Here is an 18,370-nt window from a genome sequence, read left to right as displayed (position 1 = left end):
CCTAACTTTCTTGCTGCTTCTGCTTACTTTTTATCCCCTCAGTCTTGCTGTTCTGGGGTTGGATACTTCTCCCCACAATAAACTAATGCACCCAAGTTTTCTCAGGATCTACTTTCTAAGAATCCCAAGTAAGTAATATCAGAAGCACCAAAGTTATTTTCCTAAGCAATGACAGAAGTTGTACTTTCAGCAAAATTCCATGCAATTGACTGGCTGACAATTACATCCATGCAGTGTTAGGCAAGTGTCCTAGGGCCAGAGGCTACTGCAGTAAATAGCAAGTTTCTACCCTTCTGCAGTTTGCATTCAAATGCTGAGACAGTCAGGTAGGGAGTAGTACTGTGAAGGAAACAAAGCAGGATATGGAGTGGGTTTGTGATGACGGAAGCAGTACTGTTTTCAATAACATTGCCAGTGAATACACTGGCACATCTTTGATGCACTCTCATCTGCCAATAACTGAGGTCGTTACACAATCAATTCTCACATTTACTTCCATTTCACCTTGTTTTAGTTAGAACACTCAAGCTTTTGTGCACACATCTGACATTGTAGTCTGCATGTGTGGGTTATACTTCATACAAAAAAAGTCTCATACCACTAGTTTCAGTACAGAATGGCGGTTACGTAGAATACACATCAGTGTGTGTGACTGGATGCTAATGTTTTAGAGCCATTAAACAGTCAAAGAGCAAATTCTCCCAGATCCTGAGACAAAAACTTAGGTTCCTAGGCTATCATAGTAGCATCTTCCCAGTATGTAATGAGGCCCTGTCTCACTTTGAGATTGTTTTCTACATATACAGGGCCAAGAGACTAACCCATTAGTTGAGGGAAGTCAGCACGTTTTGATCCACGAAAGTAAAGCTTCTCTGGCATACTTCCTTCAAAAGCATATGGACTTTTGCAAAGAAGATACACTTGATCGTATTCCAAGTGCTTTGTGCTACCATCCTCTTGCTCCTATCTTGAAGATGAGATTGGATGACTGACAGATCAAAACACAGGTTCAAAGAAACCAACCCCCTGAAAGCAACAGGGCAGTTAACTAGAAGTGGAACTTGAACTCATTTACAGTCTAAGTCCAAATATTCACATCTGTGGTTTTAAACTGGTGTGACCAGTATAGAAGATTTGTTACTTCCTATAGCATTAGTTTATAATAGCAATACTATTCTTACATAAAGAAACTCCAAGATTTCTATAAACTCCAAACACATCACTTGTATTATGTTACCTTATTTGGATAATTGCTTACCCAAGCTGTAACCTATTTGTGTGTATATGATAGGATTGCAAAGCTGGCCGTGTAAGTCTTTTGGACTTCAGGAAGATGCCCAAACAAGTCCTTAACTTCAAAGACATGTGAGCCAGTTTGTTTAAACAGAGCACCTGATTAACTAAAGGTTTTGATCTGGGCAGGTGCAACCAAGATTGACTCCTATAGAAGTCACTGACCCAGTGGGCTGTACTCATGTGACAGTGCTAATGCAAGAAGGGAAAACCTCCAGGTATACCAAGTATTTTTGTACAAACATGTGAGCTATAGCCAACAGGCTAGATATTCATGTAGACAAATGAGTGACAGGACTTACCATTTTTTATCACACACTAACACCAACCACAAAGATTCCACCATGGGAAAGTTAATCAACCTCTAGGCTCAGGCTCTGCCTTGAGAGAATCCAAACTATCACAGGTAGTTCTGTGTGTAGTGAGAGAAAATATCTATGATATACTAAAAACGTTTTCATTTGGTCTTAACGTAGTAAGTTAGGCATAACCATATAGTCCTGAACCAGAGAGTTTCCTAAAAAAAAAAAAAAAAGGGTTTGCTAGGAAAATGCATGCCTGAGCCTTTTTTCAGTAATTCATCAACAGGATGTACATTCAAAGATATAAGGGATATGTACAAATTAAGAGTTCCAGGAAAGCTGGTGAAGAAAAATGTAGTCAGAGTGAATTCTCATTCTGTGTTCATAAACTTCCTGTCAATAAAATACTTAGAAGGCCAGCATGGGAACTTTATGAAAAACACAGTAGCCATGAACCATATAAACTTGAGCTCAACACATAAGAATTGTGAGCAAATAAGTATGCTCCCTCATGTTTCAACTTCAAGGATGGCAAGGATTGAACAATGCTACCTAGTACCTGCTAGGATAAATATGGTTGCAAGTTGTGATAGAAAGTGATTGGCACACAGGGTGAGAAGCAAGGCATGAAGTAGGGGCACTTAGGCTGAGGCAGCATGTGAAGGTGCCATCTAAGGGGTAAGGACAGCCTTCTTTGGGCAAGGTGGGGTAAAGAAATACCTGAATGGTCTAAGTGCCCAAGCTGGCCAACAGCAATGCAAGGAGTATAGAAACAGGGGTAGACAGAGGAAGTTAGGCAAAGCCCAGGAGCCTGGTAGGCATTAGGCAAGGGATGCCTCAGGAAGAACAGAATGTCTGTGAGAGGTCAAATGCAACAAGGCCAGTCGTCTTTCCTCGCCTGTGAGTTTTCCAGTATACAGAGTTCTCCCCATCTCCCCAAATAAGATGGTAGTGAAGACTGGAGTATACTACAGGGATCCAAATTCTGAGATCCAGACTGAATAAACAAAGGGTATCGAGGAACCCCCCACCCCCAAACACACACACAAACACACAGTCAACATCCAGTTCTGTCCCTCATCCAGGTAGACTCTTGTCTCCCTCACAGTTGACTCTAGGCCCCAGAGAAGACATTCGGACAGTTCTAAGCCTCACTGGCAGAGAGCACCAGGGGCTAGGACTTGAAGCACTTCCTCCTCCTGCTGCCCTGGGACTACGCCATCCTGACCTGATGCTACAAGGTCCAGCTGCCTTTAACAGAAGGAGCAAAAAACCCTGTGTTGGCATGAGCTCTAGAGCAGCCAGAGCCAAAGTAGAATGTCACAGTCAAATGGGATTCAGGGTAAAAATTTCGGCTTCCAGGAGGTTCCCAATGCAGTCCCCTCATAGCTGTAGCTCACACCTGCCACAGAGGGAGGGAAGGAGGCACATGAGTTATAGGATCAGTTCCACTCTAGGACACAGTCATGGGCTTTGAGCTCTAGACTGGGACTCCTGACCTACATTCAATGCCAAAACCAGTTCTGAGGAAGTCTACATCCTTCAAGAAAAAGACCTCCCTGGATATGATCCACACAGACCCTGCCTGAGGTAGATGGGCACTTCATCATGGCAAGCATCAACCCTCATCCTCCACAGGCTGCCCAGCTGCAGTCTTCCCCTCAGAGAGGTGGACAGTCAAACTTACCCTCCTTACTCTGGGGATTCAGTGCCCCCATGTCCGTGACAGCTGCCCCAGTTCTGGCTGGGGTCCCTATTCTGACACCAGCTGCTGCCCCACCTCTGGAACACCCTGAAGAGACTTGTTCCCCCTACCAGGTGGTGTAAGAATCCACAACTGTCCATTCTCCATCCTAGAAACAACTGTACCTTATAAGAGCCAAAAAAGTTAAGCCACGTCAACTCCTGCACTTAGTTCATTTTGTCTTGACCATTTACCAGTTTCCCTAAGAACTGGAAAGCTTGAGGACAGCATGGATAGTTTATCTTCCAATGTCCAGCAAACCTACAGAGCAGGTCCCTTACCAGTAGGAGGGGAATTACTATCTGGACCAGAAGATTCTAAGGATCAGAGCTACAACTCGCAAGTGGGAATAGTTGAGACTTGAACATACATTTAACCCAGCCCAAGAGCTTTAAGGGTGGTCTCACCTGGTTCTTAGTTAGCAAAACATGGCTACTAGCCTGGCTAAAATATGTGGATCACATGACTTCTATGTGACAGCACTGACCCCAGGCTACAAGTAGGTCATTCCCTATACTGAGAGGGAATCCAGGTCTCCGGACGGTCTCTAGGGTGATTCTAAGAGGGGCCATCTCAGAAGGTGGATCCTCACAAGGCCGTGGCATGCCTATCCCTGTTAACTCTTCATTGTGGTCTGAGCCTGGTAGGATCTCCGGTATTATTCCCACTCCCTTCCCCTACCTCCGATTTTCAGAAGACCCTGTCAATGGTTCTTAACCAATTCAGGTCCCCATTGTATTTTGACCCAGGTACCTTCTCTCTCATCCTGTTAATAGGCTGAAAGGAGAGTAAGGTAAAAGTAGAAGACAGTGGAAAGAGATCCAGGATACCACTTTAGTTTCATTTACAGAGGAACCATAAAGCCTTCATGTTATCAAGCTAACCACGGTAGGAAGAAAAGGAATTAATGCGATAAAAATGCTGCACGGGTCAAACTAAACTTGCCTGAAGACTAGAATAAGCCTACCAGCACCGTATGACTTCTGTTTTACAAGATTTTCAGATGTCTGGCTTTTTAATTAAGCTATTTATCGGACGAACAACTTAACATAAAAATGCCAACATAAAATAGACATTCACATCCCAGTTTACAGATAAGGATTGCTGGCAAAGCTTAGCTAGATGATGCTGTTTGGAAGTCTCATGACTCCAAGTCAACCTGAGGGCTGGGATGTATTCTTTAAGGCTCAACTAAGCAAGAAGAGATCTGTTCCCAAGGAGACTCATGTCACACCTTCAATGTCCACTTCTAAGCTCACTTCTTGTTGGTGAGCTTCAGCTCCTCAGCCTGTGAAACCGAAGACTTCTCCCTTTTGCCATACAAGGCTGCTCCAAGGGGCAGTTTGTAACATTGCAGCCAGTTTCTCTTAAAACAACTTCTAAGACAAAGGGAAAGAATATGAGAAGCTAGTCATTACATCCAGCCTCAAAGGGAAGGGGCTTTCTACAGGCAGCAAGACCAGGAAGTGAGGAAGAGCTCAGAATTCAGGACCTCTGCTATTGAGAGCATGGAAGTATTCATCTCTGAGAAGATCAGAGTGCAAGAGACATCCTGTTTGGGACAGAGGGGTTGGACATGAGTCGGGGTACGGACCAAGAATTGTTTCAAAATTGCCTTAACATGCAGTTTCCCAAAACTCCAGTGCATTGCAGTGACAAACTGAAGAATGATTTTCATTGTTTGACAGGCTAGTTAGTACTACTAGGAATAGTATTTGTCATAGACAAGATCCCCCTGGATCATTCTGGTACCTACGTAGCTCACATTGCCCATCTGGTCTCCATGCTTATTTGAGTGCCTGTTTCAGGCAGTAGGTGCCCTTTTAGGTTTTTCCTCCTATTTTCTGCTGAAGGCTCAGGGTCAGAGCTGAGGACATTGGCACTGGACACATTCTGGCTGGGCTGTGCTTCCCTGGATAGGTTTTCAAAGAGGCAAAATACAGAGGGAAAAGATGGAGTGTGGCTTTATTACAACAGGTCCTAGAACCTGAACCTACCTATGACTAAGGCAAAGAAAGTCTTCCTAGTGGTCCAAACCATGTGGAGCATGGAAATGACCAACTACTGGGCCAATTTTGCAAACTCTTGAAGTGACATGTAGGAGGCATACGAGACCACCCCTGCTACATGGGCCATAAAGTGGTTCTGAAAATTTAGATCCTACAAACAGGAACTTCCTTTGGTCTAGAGAATGGAAACTGGTCATGTAGTGGTCTCATAACAGAAAACAGTAACCTCATGGCTTCTGTGTCAAATCGGTCATCTCATACCTAAAGAGCTGATTCCATCTGAGACTCAGTAGGAAAGGTAGGGCCCGAGCAAGAAAGCCATGATGAGTACACACATATGTGAATTCAGGCCAAAGACTTGAAAGGGTTGACATCACCAGATCACTGGATTTAGAGGGCATGAGAATACAGCAACTAGATCCCCCTTCAACAAGGACTCATTGCCCCAGCTGCCAGAAGCACTGCCAGCGGCTTCCAGCTATGACCTTCTACAGGGTTTGTTTCAGCTCCAAGGGCATGCTCTTCCCTTAACAGCCCTCATCCAATTACTGACTATAGTAGATGTCTGAAGGCCAGTGATCTCAGGCCACCGTGGAACAACTGATGGGCCACATGCATGTTGACACTTGCCAGGGCATTGCTGGGCCTGCAGTGCAGTTAAGTGCTCCTGCCACCCAATCCTGCTTCCTTTCCCATTCCTTAGACCAGATTTGATCTCTAAATGCCATATTTCATGTCAAACTCCATACCAACCTCTTTTCTGACAATCCAGCCTGCAACACTAGTCAAAAGGGTCTCAAGGCATGCAATTCTTCTCTGTGCCTGGAATGCCTGCTCATCATAATAGCCAAGTCCTCCTCAACTCTCTGAACATTTGCAAGTAACACATTCTGCCCTGTGCTGGCAACTATATGATCTGTCATGGTGTCTGGACTTTGGCAGTTTCTTTAGTTACATGCCAACAATTCCATGCATTATGACACTAGATTCCGGTGATTTTACCTCAACTGTGGTTTCTTGCCTAGTGGATGGCTCCTCACCAAGAGCATTTCCCATGTGTCTGAATTACCCAACACATGTACATCCAACAAAATTGGTTCTACCTCCTGGAATTCATGGAAAGCACTGCCCACTATGGGCTCAATGGCCTAGGGTCCAAGAACGGGCTTTCCACATTCAGGTACGCCAGGGAGGACCCACACTCAGAGCTCCATCGGTTGTGGGCAATAATATACTGGATATTTGTCTTCCCCCATCAATAGTGTTTAGAGGGAAGTGATTGGAAAAAAAAAAAAAAGCCAGTCCTACTGCATCTTCCATGAGACCTGAAAAGATGTAGATGGGTTTCATACTTAGTGTATTTAAACACACACTGGTCCAAGTCAGATCTCAGTGTTAAACCTAGGTGGAAGCCTGGGCTTAGTTAACTTGAAGTTGTTTGTATATAAGTTCCTCATTTGGTAACATTGCCCATAAACTCAAGGAAGTCATATCATACTGATCTCTAAGAACCACTTTGACCTGTATACAATACTACAGTTGTGTTGTTTCTTAAAGCACTCTTTCTTAAGAGCCAAAAGTCAACCAGGTTTATCATGAACCCAAGTTCCTTAGAGAAATTCTTTGCTATGTGAAGTCACCATCTGCACATTAGATATGATTGGCAAAAATTCTGCCCAGTCTGGGAAAAACCTAGGGAAAATCCTTTTATACTGGTCTTGGCAAGAATTTATGGCTAAGTCTTTAAAAGCAATTGCAACAAAAAATGGTAAGAGGGACCTAATTAAACAAGTAGCTTCTGCAAAGCAAGACAATTATCAAGCAATAGAATAGACAGCCTACAGAAAGGTATCAAGTTTTGGGAAATGATGCATGCAATAGTCTGAGGAACTTAAATCAACAAGAACTCCATTAAATATTGGACAAAGGGCATCAATGGACACTTCACAAGAAGACGTAAGTGGCTCAATGGGAAGTCACTGATCAGAAATGCAGGTCAAAACCAAAATGAGATACTGTCTTTCACTAGTTGGAATAGCTTTTGTTAAGTAAAAACACATTAGCAAAGCTGCAGAGGAAAGAGGACACTGATACATTGTTGGTGGGAATGTTAACTAGTTCAGCCACTGGACAACAGTTTGGAGACTTCTAACATAACTAGGAGTTGAACTATCATTGGAAATAGCAAGCCCATTACTGGATATATACTAAAGGAAAATAAGCTATTCTAACAAAAGGACACTTGCACCCTATGTTCATCACAGTACAATTCACAATAGCAAAAACATGGAATCAACCTAGGTACCCAAAAGTGGACTGAATCAAGATGTGGTACATATACACCATGGACTACTACACAGCCATTAAAGAAAACCATGTCCTTTGCAGCAACATGGATACAGCTGGAAACCATTATCCTAACCAAATAAGCAGTAAACCAAATGTCATGTGTTCTCACTTTTAAGTGGGAGCTAAACATGAAATACACAGTATCTGAAGACAACAACAATACACACTGGGGACTACTAGAGGGAAGAGAGGGAGGGTGTAAGGGATGAAGAAGTACCTGTTAGGCACTATGCCCACTACCTGGGTGATGGGTTTAGTCCTACTCCAATCATGCAATATACCTTTGTAACAAAGCTGCACATGCACCCGATTCTAGAATAAGAGTTGAAAGAGAAAAAATTCTGCCCAAGAGACACTACACAGATGGAAAATAAACTGAGATGACTCTGGGCTCACCAGCAAATTCAGCTGCACACAAGTGCAGGGGAGATTGATGAACTGCCATGTGCTCTGCTGTGTCCCACAAGCCCCATGTCCCACACTCACATTGTTTACTGTGCTGTATCACCAATACTCCTCACATTAAGGGAAACACTAAATGAGCCTCAGAGGCCTAGGAAGGCTCACATTTGAGTAAAACTTGTGTGCAGTAAAATACACACATGGTGGAAATGTAGCAGACACTAGGACATGAACTTACTCCTTCAAATGTAATGTTTTCTACACCCAAGAGAAAAAAAAATGGACACGTTGCTTCTGGGAATGTACCGTGCTGCTCCTGCACGGGTACATTCTGAAAGACGTGACACCCAGACTACTGTGGCCCTCAGCCACTAGGGTGTTTGCCGTTGACACAGGAAGCAGCTGACTCTGGCACTTTGTTCTGCTCCAGCCCTTCAGCGTCTGTTCCCCACTGAGGTCCTCTAAGCACCTTTTACTTGGAGTCATTTGCTTTGAGACCATTCTCTGAGCTTAACCCATTATCTTCCCACACCCACATATCCCACCCACACCTCCATCCAGGGCTATATGCCCCACACAGCTGTTTTAAACAAAAAAGGTTCTTATCAATTGTATGCGACACGGGAGCCAGAGTGAAGGCCCAAAGGGAGAATTTGCTATTACCGTTTTTCTGCTTAGGTTTAATGAAGCATGGACAGCCGTGTCCAACTGTGATTGGACAAGGGCATGACCTAATGCCCACAGACTGAGTGGGGAAACCCAGCAAGGCCTGTCTGTTTTATTTCCCTTGGTCTCTACAGCATTCCTTCTTTCTGGGTAGGGAGCAGGACCCCTCTGGAGTGAGCATTTGATGACCTGTTTGTCAAGGCAAGTCAGAATTTCTTTACGGTCAGCTGTTACACAGAAAGGGAAGGGGAGAGTAATGTTCCTAGCTTTAGGGCTGGCTTGGAGAGGAGGGCTTCCAGTTTCTAAGACCTGCCTTAAAGAGCAAGAAGGGCAGAGAACAGCAGAAGACAGAGCTTGTTTCCGAGGCCCTCCAGTCTCCTATTTGGGAGTACTGGGCCCACCAAAGCCCCACTCCCTGCCAGTTCCTTCTCCACAGGACACCCTCTGGAGGCTGCCTGGCTGAGGCTCCAACCTCACCAAGGTTTCTCAGGACACAGAGCTCCACCTGTGATTTGGTGCTGCCCTCTCCTGGCCAACACTGCATTAGGTCCCAGAGCATCTGCCTCTGCGGTTCATTTTGGGGATTTGTCTTACTCCCTACACACCCACTGCACTGCCAGATACCAGGGGAGGGAAACACAGGAGGACCTACGTCTTATAAGGCATGGAATTCAGGGTCAGTTACTAGCCATGTCCTCGGGCTCAGACACCTCATCCTGAACTCCAAAAGCTTCCCCCTCACAGGAAGATAAGCTCAAATGATCTGACCTACTTTGACCCATCAGATCAAATGAGTCACTGGGGGTCTACAGACTTCACATGGAATTCTCTTTTTACCAATTGGGAGAATTTCAGGTTCTAATGCTTGGGAGGCACACCTCTGTTGGGCAAGTCCCTGATTCGACTGCAGAGATGACCTCTTAGTTCCCCATGGTTCCCCAAAAGACAAAGTATCAAGTGACAGGCAACCTTTACCAAGGCCACAGCTCTTTATCCCTTACATCTAGCCTGACCCACAATATAAAAGGTGACCAGTTTAAAAGGAAAATATAGAATGTATAGCTATGCCACAGAAAAATACACCATTTCATAACCTGTACCATTACAAAAAACTCACCAGCCACTTACCTGGGAACATCTAGGTGACTACCATAGTTCATGGGCCAGGCCCCCTCCACTCAATTATAGCCTGTATGCTAGGAATCTTGTGACAGTTCCCAACTTTGGATGCAAATTGACACACTGAGACAAGGGGCTAAAAGGCAGGACTCCTGTATGTCCTCAGAGCCCAGCTGTGTTTGGACACACTGCCTGCTGTTCTCTGCTATTCTTAGCCTGAGACCTCTTCCTTCTTGGGCAACTGAAGGATAAGCCATCATGCTCAGTCAATGTAAGGAGGCTTAGAAAACTAAGGTCTAAAGTCACTAGAGATTTCAATCCCATCCTAAAAACTAGAACAGTGTGATGTTAATATTGAGTGTTGGCTGGGCATAGTGGCTCACACCTGTAATCCCAGCACTTTGGGAGGCCAAGCCAGGCAGATCACCTGAGGTCAGGAATTCCAGACCAGCCTGACCAACGTGGAGAAACCCCATCTGTACTAAAAAAAAAAAAAAAAAAAGTACAAAACCAGCCAGGCATTTTGGTGCATGCCTGTAATCCCAGCTACTCAGGAGGCTGAGTCAGAAGAATCACTTGAACCCTGGAGGCAGAGGTTGTGGTTAGCGGAGATCACATCATTGCACTCTAGCCTGGACAACAAGAGCAAAACTCTGTCTCAAAAAAAAAAAATTGATTGTCAACTTGATTGGATTGAAGGATGCAAAGTATTTTTCCTGGGTGGGTCTGTGAGGGTGTTGCCAAAGGAGATTAATGTTTGAGGCAGTGGACTGGAAGAAGCCCACCCACCCTCAATCTGGGTGGGCACCATCCAATCAGCTGCCAGCCCAGCTAGAATAAATTAGGCAGAAGACATGAAAGGACTTAATTTGCTGAGTCTTCCGATCTTCATCTTTCTCCCATGCTAGATGCTTCCCCATCCTTAAACATCAGACTCCAAATTCTTCAGCTTTTGGAGTCTTGGACTTACACCAGTGTTTTGCCAGGGGCTCTTGGGCCTTCAGCCACAGACTGAAGGCTGAACTGTCAGCTTTCCTTCTTTTGAGATTCTGGGACTCAGACTGGCCTCTCTGCTTCTCAGCTTGCAGACAGCCTATCGTGGGACTTCACCTTGTGATTGTGTGAGTCAATTCTCCTTAATAAACTCCCCTTCATATATACATCTATCTTATTAGTTCTGTCCCTCTAGAGAACCCTGACTAATACAGATTTTGGTACCAGGAGTGGTTCTAGAGGAACAGAATTTTAAGGATGGATTTCTCTAGTTGGTTTTTGGGTTTCTGGAGTTGGCTGTTTCATCTTATTAGACCCCAAAATGCTAAGGACTCTATTTCTAATAGTATGGAGAACACTGATAGTCCTTGGAGTGAACTGTTTAGAGAGTTATGCAAAATAAATGCATTTGATACTCCTGATTCACAGCTCCTGAGGGGCTAGGAGTTTAGTGACTCCGTACATAATACCTTTGATCATATGTGGAGAACCAAGGAATATAATGAAGTTGGTTGCTCCCAAGTTTGCTGGACAAAGTGAAGGAAAAAAAGGATGAGCTCAGGGATGCTAACTCTCTGCTCCAGAAGCACATACAGAGTCTCAAATCTTCTAAGATCACCCTGAATGAGAGTCTTATCTCCTCTAGACAAAAGGCTGAAAGTTGTGGTAATTCGGACAAGCTCTTATGAGAGTTACTGACCTGCAACAAAAGGTGCAGGCTCAGTCTTTCCAGGTGTCTACCGTTAAAGTTGGGGCATTGGAAAAGAATAGAACCCTGCAACATGGAATGGAGATGTGTGCAAGGACCCTGATGAGCCTTTTTTGCCAGAGGAAGTAGCCTCCCCACCCCCCTAAGTGGTGGCAACATCCCCTCCTGCACCCACATTGCCATCAGCCTTTCCATTTTTGTCTGAGGAAATTAACTATGCACTTCCTGAGGCAACAGTGATGGCCTCCCCTGAGGCAGTTGCTAGGCAAGACAATGTTGATTCTCCCCAAGACCTAACCCCAACACCCCTGTTTGTTTCTAGACCTATGACTACATTCAAGTCTCAGCAGGCCTCTAGAGGTGAGGTTGAGTGTGACCCAAAAGGAGACACACTACACTCAAAAATTGAGTTTTCTAATGTATATAAGCAGAAATCTGGAGAACAGGCATGGGAATGGATATTAAGGGTGTGGGATAATGGTAGAAGGAACATAAAATTGGATCAGGCTGAATTTATTGATTTGGGCCTACTAAACAGGGAGTCTGCACTTAATGTTGCAGCTCAGGCAGTTAAAAGAGGTTCTAATAATTTGCTTGGTTAGCTGAAATAAAAAAGATGACCCACTGTGAGTGAGCTGGTAATGCCTGATCTCCTTAGTTTAATATAGGGGAAGGGATCCAAAGGCTAAGGGAGATTGGAATGGTGGAGTGGATTAGTCTCACTTTAGACCTACTCATCCCAGCTGGGAGGGTGCAGAAGATATACCCTTGACCAAAGCCTTGCAAAATAGATGTGTGAGGGCAGCACCTGCATCTCTGAAGAGCTGTGATTGCTGTTTTCTGTATGCCAGATCTAACAGTGGGAACCACGGTCACTCAACTACAAAATTTAAATACAATAGGAATAATTGGATCCTGAGGTGGCAGGGGCCAAGTGGCAGCACTCAACCATCAAAGGCAAGGTGGACATAGCTACCATAATGAACAGCAGAGGCAAAGTGGCAATCAGAATAGTCTGACTCATGTAGAGCTCTGGCATTAGCTAATTAATCATGGTGTTCCCAAAAGTGAAATTGATAGGAAGCCTACTGCATTCTTAATTTATACAAGCATAAAACTTCTAGGTCAGTATACAAAAGACTAATTTGAATTATAAAAACAGTCACAGCCCCTCAATTTCCAGACTTGAGCCAGTTTACAGACTCAAAACCCCTTGAATGAAGGGGAGGACAGGTCCCCTTGAGAAAGGACCCCACTATACTACCAACGATTTATGCCATTAATCTTTCTCCCGTCCTTCTCCAAGGAGACCTCTGGCCTTTTACTAGGGTAACTACACTGGGGAAAGGGAAATGATCAGACATTTTGGGGACTACTGGACACTGGCTCTGAGATAACATTGATTCCAGGGGACCCAAAACATCATTGTGGCCCTCCAGTAAAAGTAGGGGCTTATGGAAGTCATGTAATTCATGAAGTTTTAGCTCAGGTGTGACTTATAGCGGGTCCAGTGGGTCCCAAGACTCATCCTGTGGTCATTTTCCCAGTGCCAGAAGGCATAATTGGCATAGACATACTTAGCACTGGCAGAACCCCCACATTGGCTCCCTGACTGATAGGATGAGGGCTATTACGGTGGGAAAGGCCAAATAAAAGCCGTTACAGCTACCTCAACCTAGAAAAATAGTAAGTCAAAAACAATATTGCATCCCTGGAGGGACCGCAGGATTAGTGCCACCATCAAAGACTTGAAAGATGCAGGGGTGGTGATTCCCACCACATTCTCATTCAACTTTATTTGCCCTGTGCAGAAGACAGATGGATCTTGGAGAATGACCGTGGCCATTCCTTAGACACCAAACTCCATCTCAGCAAAGACTTCATGGAGCCCAAGCTGTGATCACATGAGGAGCCCACATGAGGAGCCCAAGCTTTCCTCTACATGAGGAAAGGCAACATGCCTTTAGTAGCAGCCCCTTTCTGCTTTCCCTCTTTCTGCAGCTCAGAGAAAGCAGAGTTGAAGCACACACACAAAACAAAGCACAGCAGAAGATGGTAGATTGCCACTTGTGATTTCTAATTTCTAGTTGGAGAACATTGCTCGGCTGGATTTAAGATGCTATTTAAGTTTCTAATCCCTTCAGTTAAGTGTCACTTTTAGAGTTATGAGGGAATAGATACTAGCAATAAACCAGCTAATTTAGTTAAAAATCAAGCCGAGATGACTACTGGAAATAAAGTAGCTACCCAATTTTAGCAAGTTTCAATTCACCAGAAGTAACCTTCTGTGAGTCTAATAGCCTTACATACTTGCAAGTTTGAGATTCAGCAGTCCACCACTACAATGGTAAGTTGTGAATACACTCTCCTGTACAAAATGTTTTAAGTGTTTTCCTTTTGCCTGTGTGATAAAGCAAGCAGCTGTGGGTTTTCTGGTAAAGCTGTGAGACACTGAAATCATCTCTTTCTGCCTCACTTTTTATCCCTTCAATCTTGCTGTTCAATATACCCAACTCTTGTTGTAGGCTCTATTTTCTGGGAATCCCAAGTAATCTGAGGCACAGAAGTCCTTTTCCTAAGCAATGACAAAGGACTGTGCTCTTAGCAGTAATATCATGTTAATTAGACTGCCCAACAACTACATGCAGAGTGATAGGCAAGTACCATTTTAAGGAACCTAGGGACAGGGGTAAATAGTTCCCCACCCTCCCAGAGTTTGCATTCAAATGCAGCAATTAACAGGTAGGGATAAGCACTATGAAGGAAACAAAGCAAGATACAGAGTGAGCTTGTGATGGGGCAGGAAACAGTTCTATTTTCAATAATGTTGCCAAGGAAGAGGACACATCTTTGATTCACCCTTGGCTGCCATTAACAGATGCTGCATGATCACACTGCAACTTTACTTCCACTTCCTTGCTTGGCATCTCAGAGCTTGTGCACACACATCTGATATTGTAGTGTCCACGTGTGGGTTAAGCTTTAAATGCAAAGAGTCTTTCACTATTTCAGTATAGAGTATCAGTGATATAGAATACATCATACTGTAGCATGAGAATGCAGGTGCTTTGAGACTAATGTATTAGAGCTATTTGACAATCAAAAAGCAAATTCTCTCTTATCTTGGAACAAAAGCTTAGCATCTTAGGCTATTAATTACAGTTGCTTCCTTCCAACACATAACTGGGTCTTATGTTGATATCTCTTGTTCAAACACACTGTGGTCAAGGGACTGCCAATTGAAACCCAGCAAGTTTTGGTATATGGGGGTCTAGTTTTTCTGTCATTCTGTCAAGAGCAGCATACCTTTGGGAAGTGGTTGTTCATTGCATTCAGAGTACTTTCTCCTACATTCTCTTGCTCTCAGCTAGTACCTTAGATATGCCCAAGTCAAAGAAACAATCTCCCTTAGAAGTAACATGACAGTTAAGTGGAAGTAGGACCTGAACATCTATTGTAAGTCCAAATATTCACCATATTCATGTTTTTTGTTTTTAAGATGGAGTCTCACTCTGTCACCCAGGCTGGAGTGCAGTGGCACGATCTCGACTCACTGCAAGCTCCGCCTCCCAGGTTCACGACATTCTCCTGCCTCAGCCTCCTGAGTAGCTGGGACTACAGGCACTCGCCACCACGCCTGGCTAATTTTTTGTATTTTTAGTAGAGATGAGATTTCACTGTGTTAGCCAGGATGGTCTTGATCTCCTGACCTCGTGATCCATGCACCTCGGCCTCCCAAAGTGCTGGGATGATAGGTGTGAGCCACTGCACCCGGCCCATATTCATGGTTTTAAACTGAAGTGACTAGTATATTAGATTTGTTACTTTCACTCACTTTAGTTGGTTTACAATAGCAGTATATGTTTTCATAAAACAGAATTCTAAGACTCTTACTGACTCCAAAACCAGTCACTTGTACTGTTATTTGGGTGAGTCCTCATGCAAGGTATATAACTGTATACGACAGGATTATAAGAGCCAACAGTGCAAGTTCTTGACTTCAAAGAAATGTGAGTGAGCTTGATTAAACATTAGAGCACCTGATTAACTGAAGGATTAGAGCAGAGCAGGTGCAACCAAGCTTGACTCCTATAGAAGCAGCTAAGCCGGTAGGCTGCACTCTGTCACAGTGCTTACCCCAAGGGCAAACCTCCAATTACACCAGTATTTCCACAGAGACATTTGGGCTACAGCCAACAGGCTAGGTACTTGTTTTGGCAAATGAACAGAGGACCCTACCATTCTGTATCATACATTAACACCAACTGGAAAGCCTCCACCATAGGAAAGGTAACAAACCTATAGGCTCAGACTCTGCCTTGCTCTGTATGCACTGATAGGAAATATCTAAGATCAATTGAAAACATTCACCGTTTTAAAGGGGTAAGGTATGTAAGTATTAATACGGATTCTGCTTGGAGAAAAGTTAAGTATAAGCAGAGTCTCTGGACAGTAACAAGAGAGTTTCCTTTAGAGAAGGGGTTTGGGTTGCTAGGGGAAAGAATGAGGAAGGAGACTACTTTCTTTTGGTGAATAATTCACCATGATGCATATAGTGTAACATTCAAAGGGACACTGTAAGGGATGCAGTAACAATTAACAGTTCCAAGATGGCCGAATAGGAACAGCTCCGGTCTACAGCTCCCAGCGTGAGCGACGCAGAAGACGGGTGATTTCTGCATTTCCATCTGAGGTACCGGGTTCATCTCACTAGGGAGTGCCAGACAGTGCGCGCAGGTCAGTGGGTGCGCGCACCGTGCGCAAGCCGAAGCAGGGCGAGGCATTGCCTCACCTGGGAAGCGCAAGGGGTCAGGGAGTTCCCTTTCCGAGTCAAAGAAAGGGGTGACGGACGCACCTGGAAAATCGGGTCACTCCCACCCGAATATTGCGCTTTTCAGACCGGCTTAAAAAACGGCGCACCACGAGACTATATCCCACACCTGGCTCGGAGGGTCCTACGCCCACGGAATCTCGCTGATTGCTAGCACAGCAGTCTGAGATCAAACTGCAAGGCGGCAGCGAGGCTGGGGGAGGGGCGCCCGCCATTGCCCAGGCTTGCTTAGGTAAACAAAGCAGCCAGGAAGCTCAAACTGGGTGGAGCCCACCACAGCTCAAGGAGGCTTGCCTGCCTCTGTAGGCTCCACCTCTGGGGGCAGGGCACAGACAAACAAAAAGACAGCAGTAACCTCTGCAGACTTAAATGTCCATGTCTGACAGCTTTGAAGAGAGCAGTGGTTCTCCCAGCACGCAGCTGGAGATCTGAGAACGGGCAGACTGCCTCCTCAAGTGGGTCCCTGACCCCTGACCCCCGACCAGCCTAACTGGGAGGCACCCCCCAGCAGGGGCACACTGACACCTCACACGGCAGGGTATTCCAACAGACCTGCAGCTGAGGGTCCTGTCTGTTAGAAGGAAAACTAACAAACAGAAAGGACATCCACACTGAAAACCCATCTGTACATCACCATCATCAAAGACCAAAAGTAGATAAAACCACAAAGATGGGGAAAAAACAGAACAGAAAAACTGGAAACTCTAAAATGCAGAGCACCTCTCCTCCTCCAAACGAACACAGTTCCTCACCAGCAATGGAACAAAGCTGGATGGAGAATGATTTTGACGAGCTGAGAGAAGAAGGCTTCAGACGATCAAATTACTCTGAGCTACGGGAGGACATTCAAACCAAAGGCAAAGAAGTTGAAAACTTTGAAAAAAATTTAGACGAATGTATAACTAGAATAACCAATACAGAGAAGTGCTTAAAGGAGCTGATGGAGCTGAAAACCAAGGCTCGAGAACTACGTGAAGAATGCAGAAGCCTCAGGAGCCGATGCGATCAACTGGAAGAAAGGGTATCAGCAATGGAAGATGAAATGAATGAAATGAAGCGAGAAGGGAAGTCTAGAGAAAAAAGAATAAAAAGAAATGAGCAAAGCCTCCAAGAAATATGGGACTATGTGAAAAAACCAAATCTACGTCTGATTGGTGTACCTGAAAGTGATGCGGAGAATGGAACCAAGTTGGAAAACACTCTGCAGGATATTATCCAGGAGAACTTCCCCAATCTAGCAAGGCAGGCCAACATTCAGATTCAGGAAATACAGAGAACACCACAAAGATACTCCTCAAGAAGAGCAACTCCAAGACACATAATTGTCAGATTCACCAAAGTTGAAATGAAGGAAAAAATGTTAAGGGCAGCCAGAGAGAAAGGTCAGGTTACCCTCAAAGGGAAGCCCATCAGACTAACAGCGGATTTCTCGGCAGAAACCCTACAAGCCAGAAGAGAGTGGGGGCCAATATTCAACATTCTTAAAGAAAAGAATTTTCAACCCAGAATTTCATATCCAGCCAAACTAAGCTTCATAAGTGAAGGAGGAATAAAATACTTTACAGACAAGCAAATGCTGAGAGATTTTGTCACCACCAGGCCTGCCCTAAAAGAGCTCCTGAAGGAAGCACTAAACATGGAAAGGAACAACCAGTACCAGCTGCTGCAAAATCATGCCAAAATGTAAAGACCATCGAGACTAGGAAGAAACTGCATCAACTAATGAGCAAAATCACCAGCTAACATCATAATGACAGGATCAAATTCACACACAACAATATTGACTTTAAATGTAAATGGACTAAATTCTCCAATTAAAAGACACAGACTGGCAAGTTGGATAAAGAGTCAAGACCCATCAGTGTGCTGTATTCAGGAAACCCATCTCACGTGCAGAGACACACATAGGCTCAAAATAAAAGGATGGAGGAAGATCTACCAAGCAAATGGAAA

The sequence above is a fragment of the Gorilla gorilla genome, chromosome 3, assembly GCF_029281585.2.
Source record: "Gorilla gorilla gorilla isolate KB3781 chromosome 3, NHGRI_mGorGor1-v2.1_pri, whole genome shotgun sequence".
Taxonomy (NCBI): domain Eukaryota; kingdom Metazoa; phylum Chordata; class Mammalia; order Primates; family Hominidae; genus Gorilla; species Gorilla gorilla.
Note: the sequence above shows the minus strand (reverse complement) of the source record.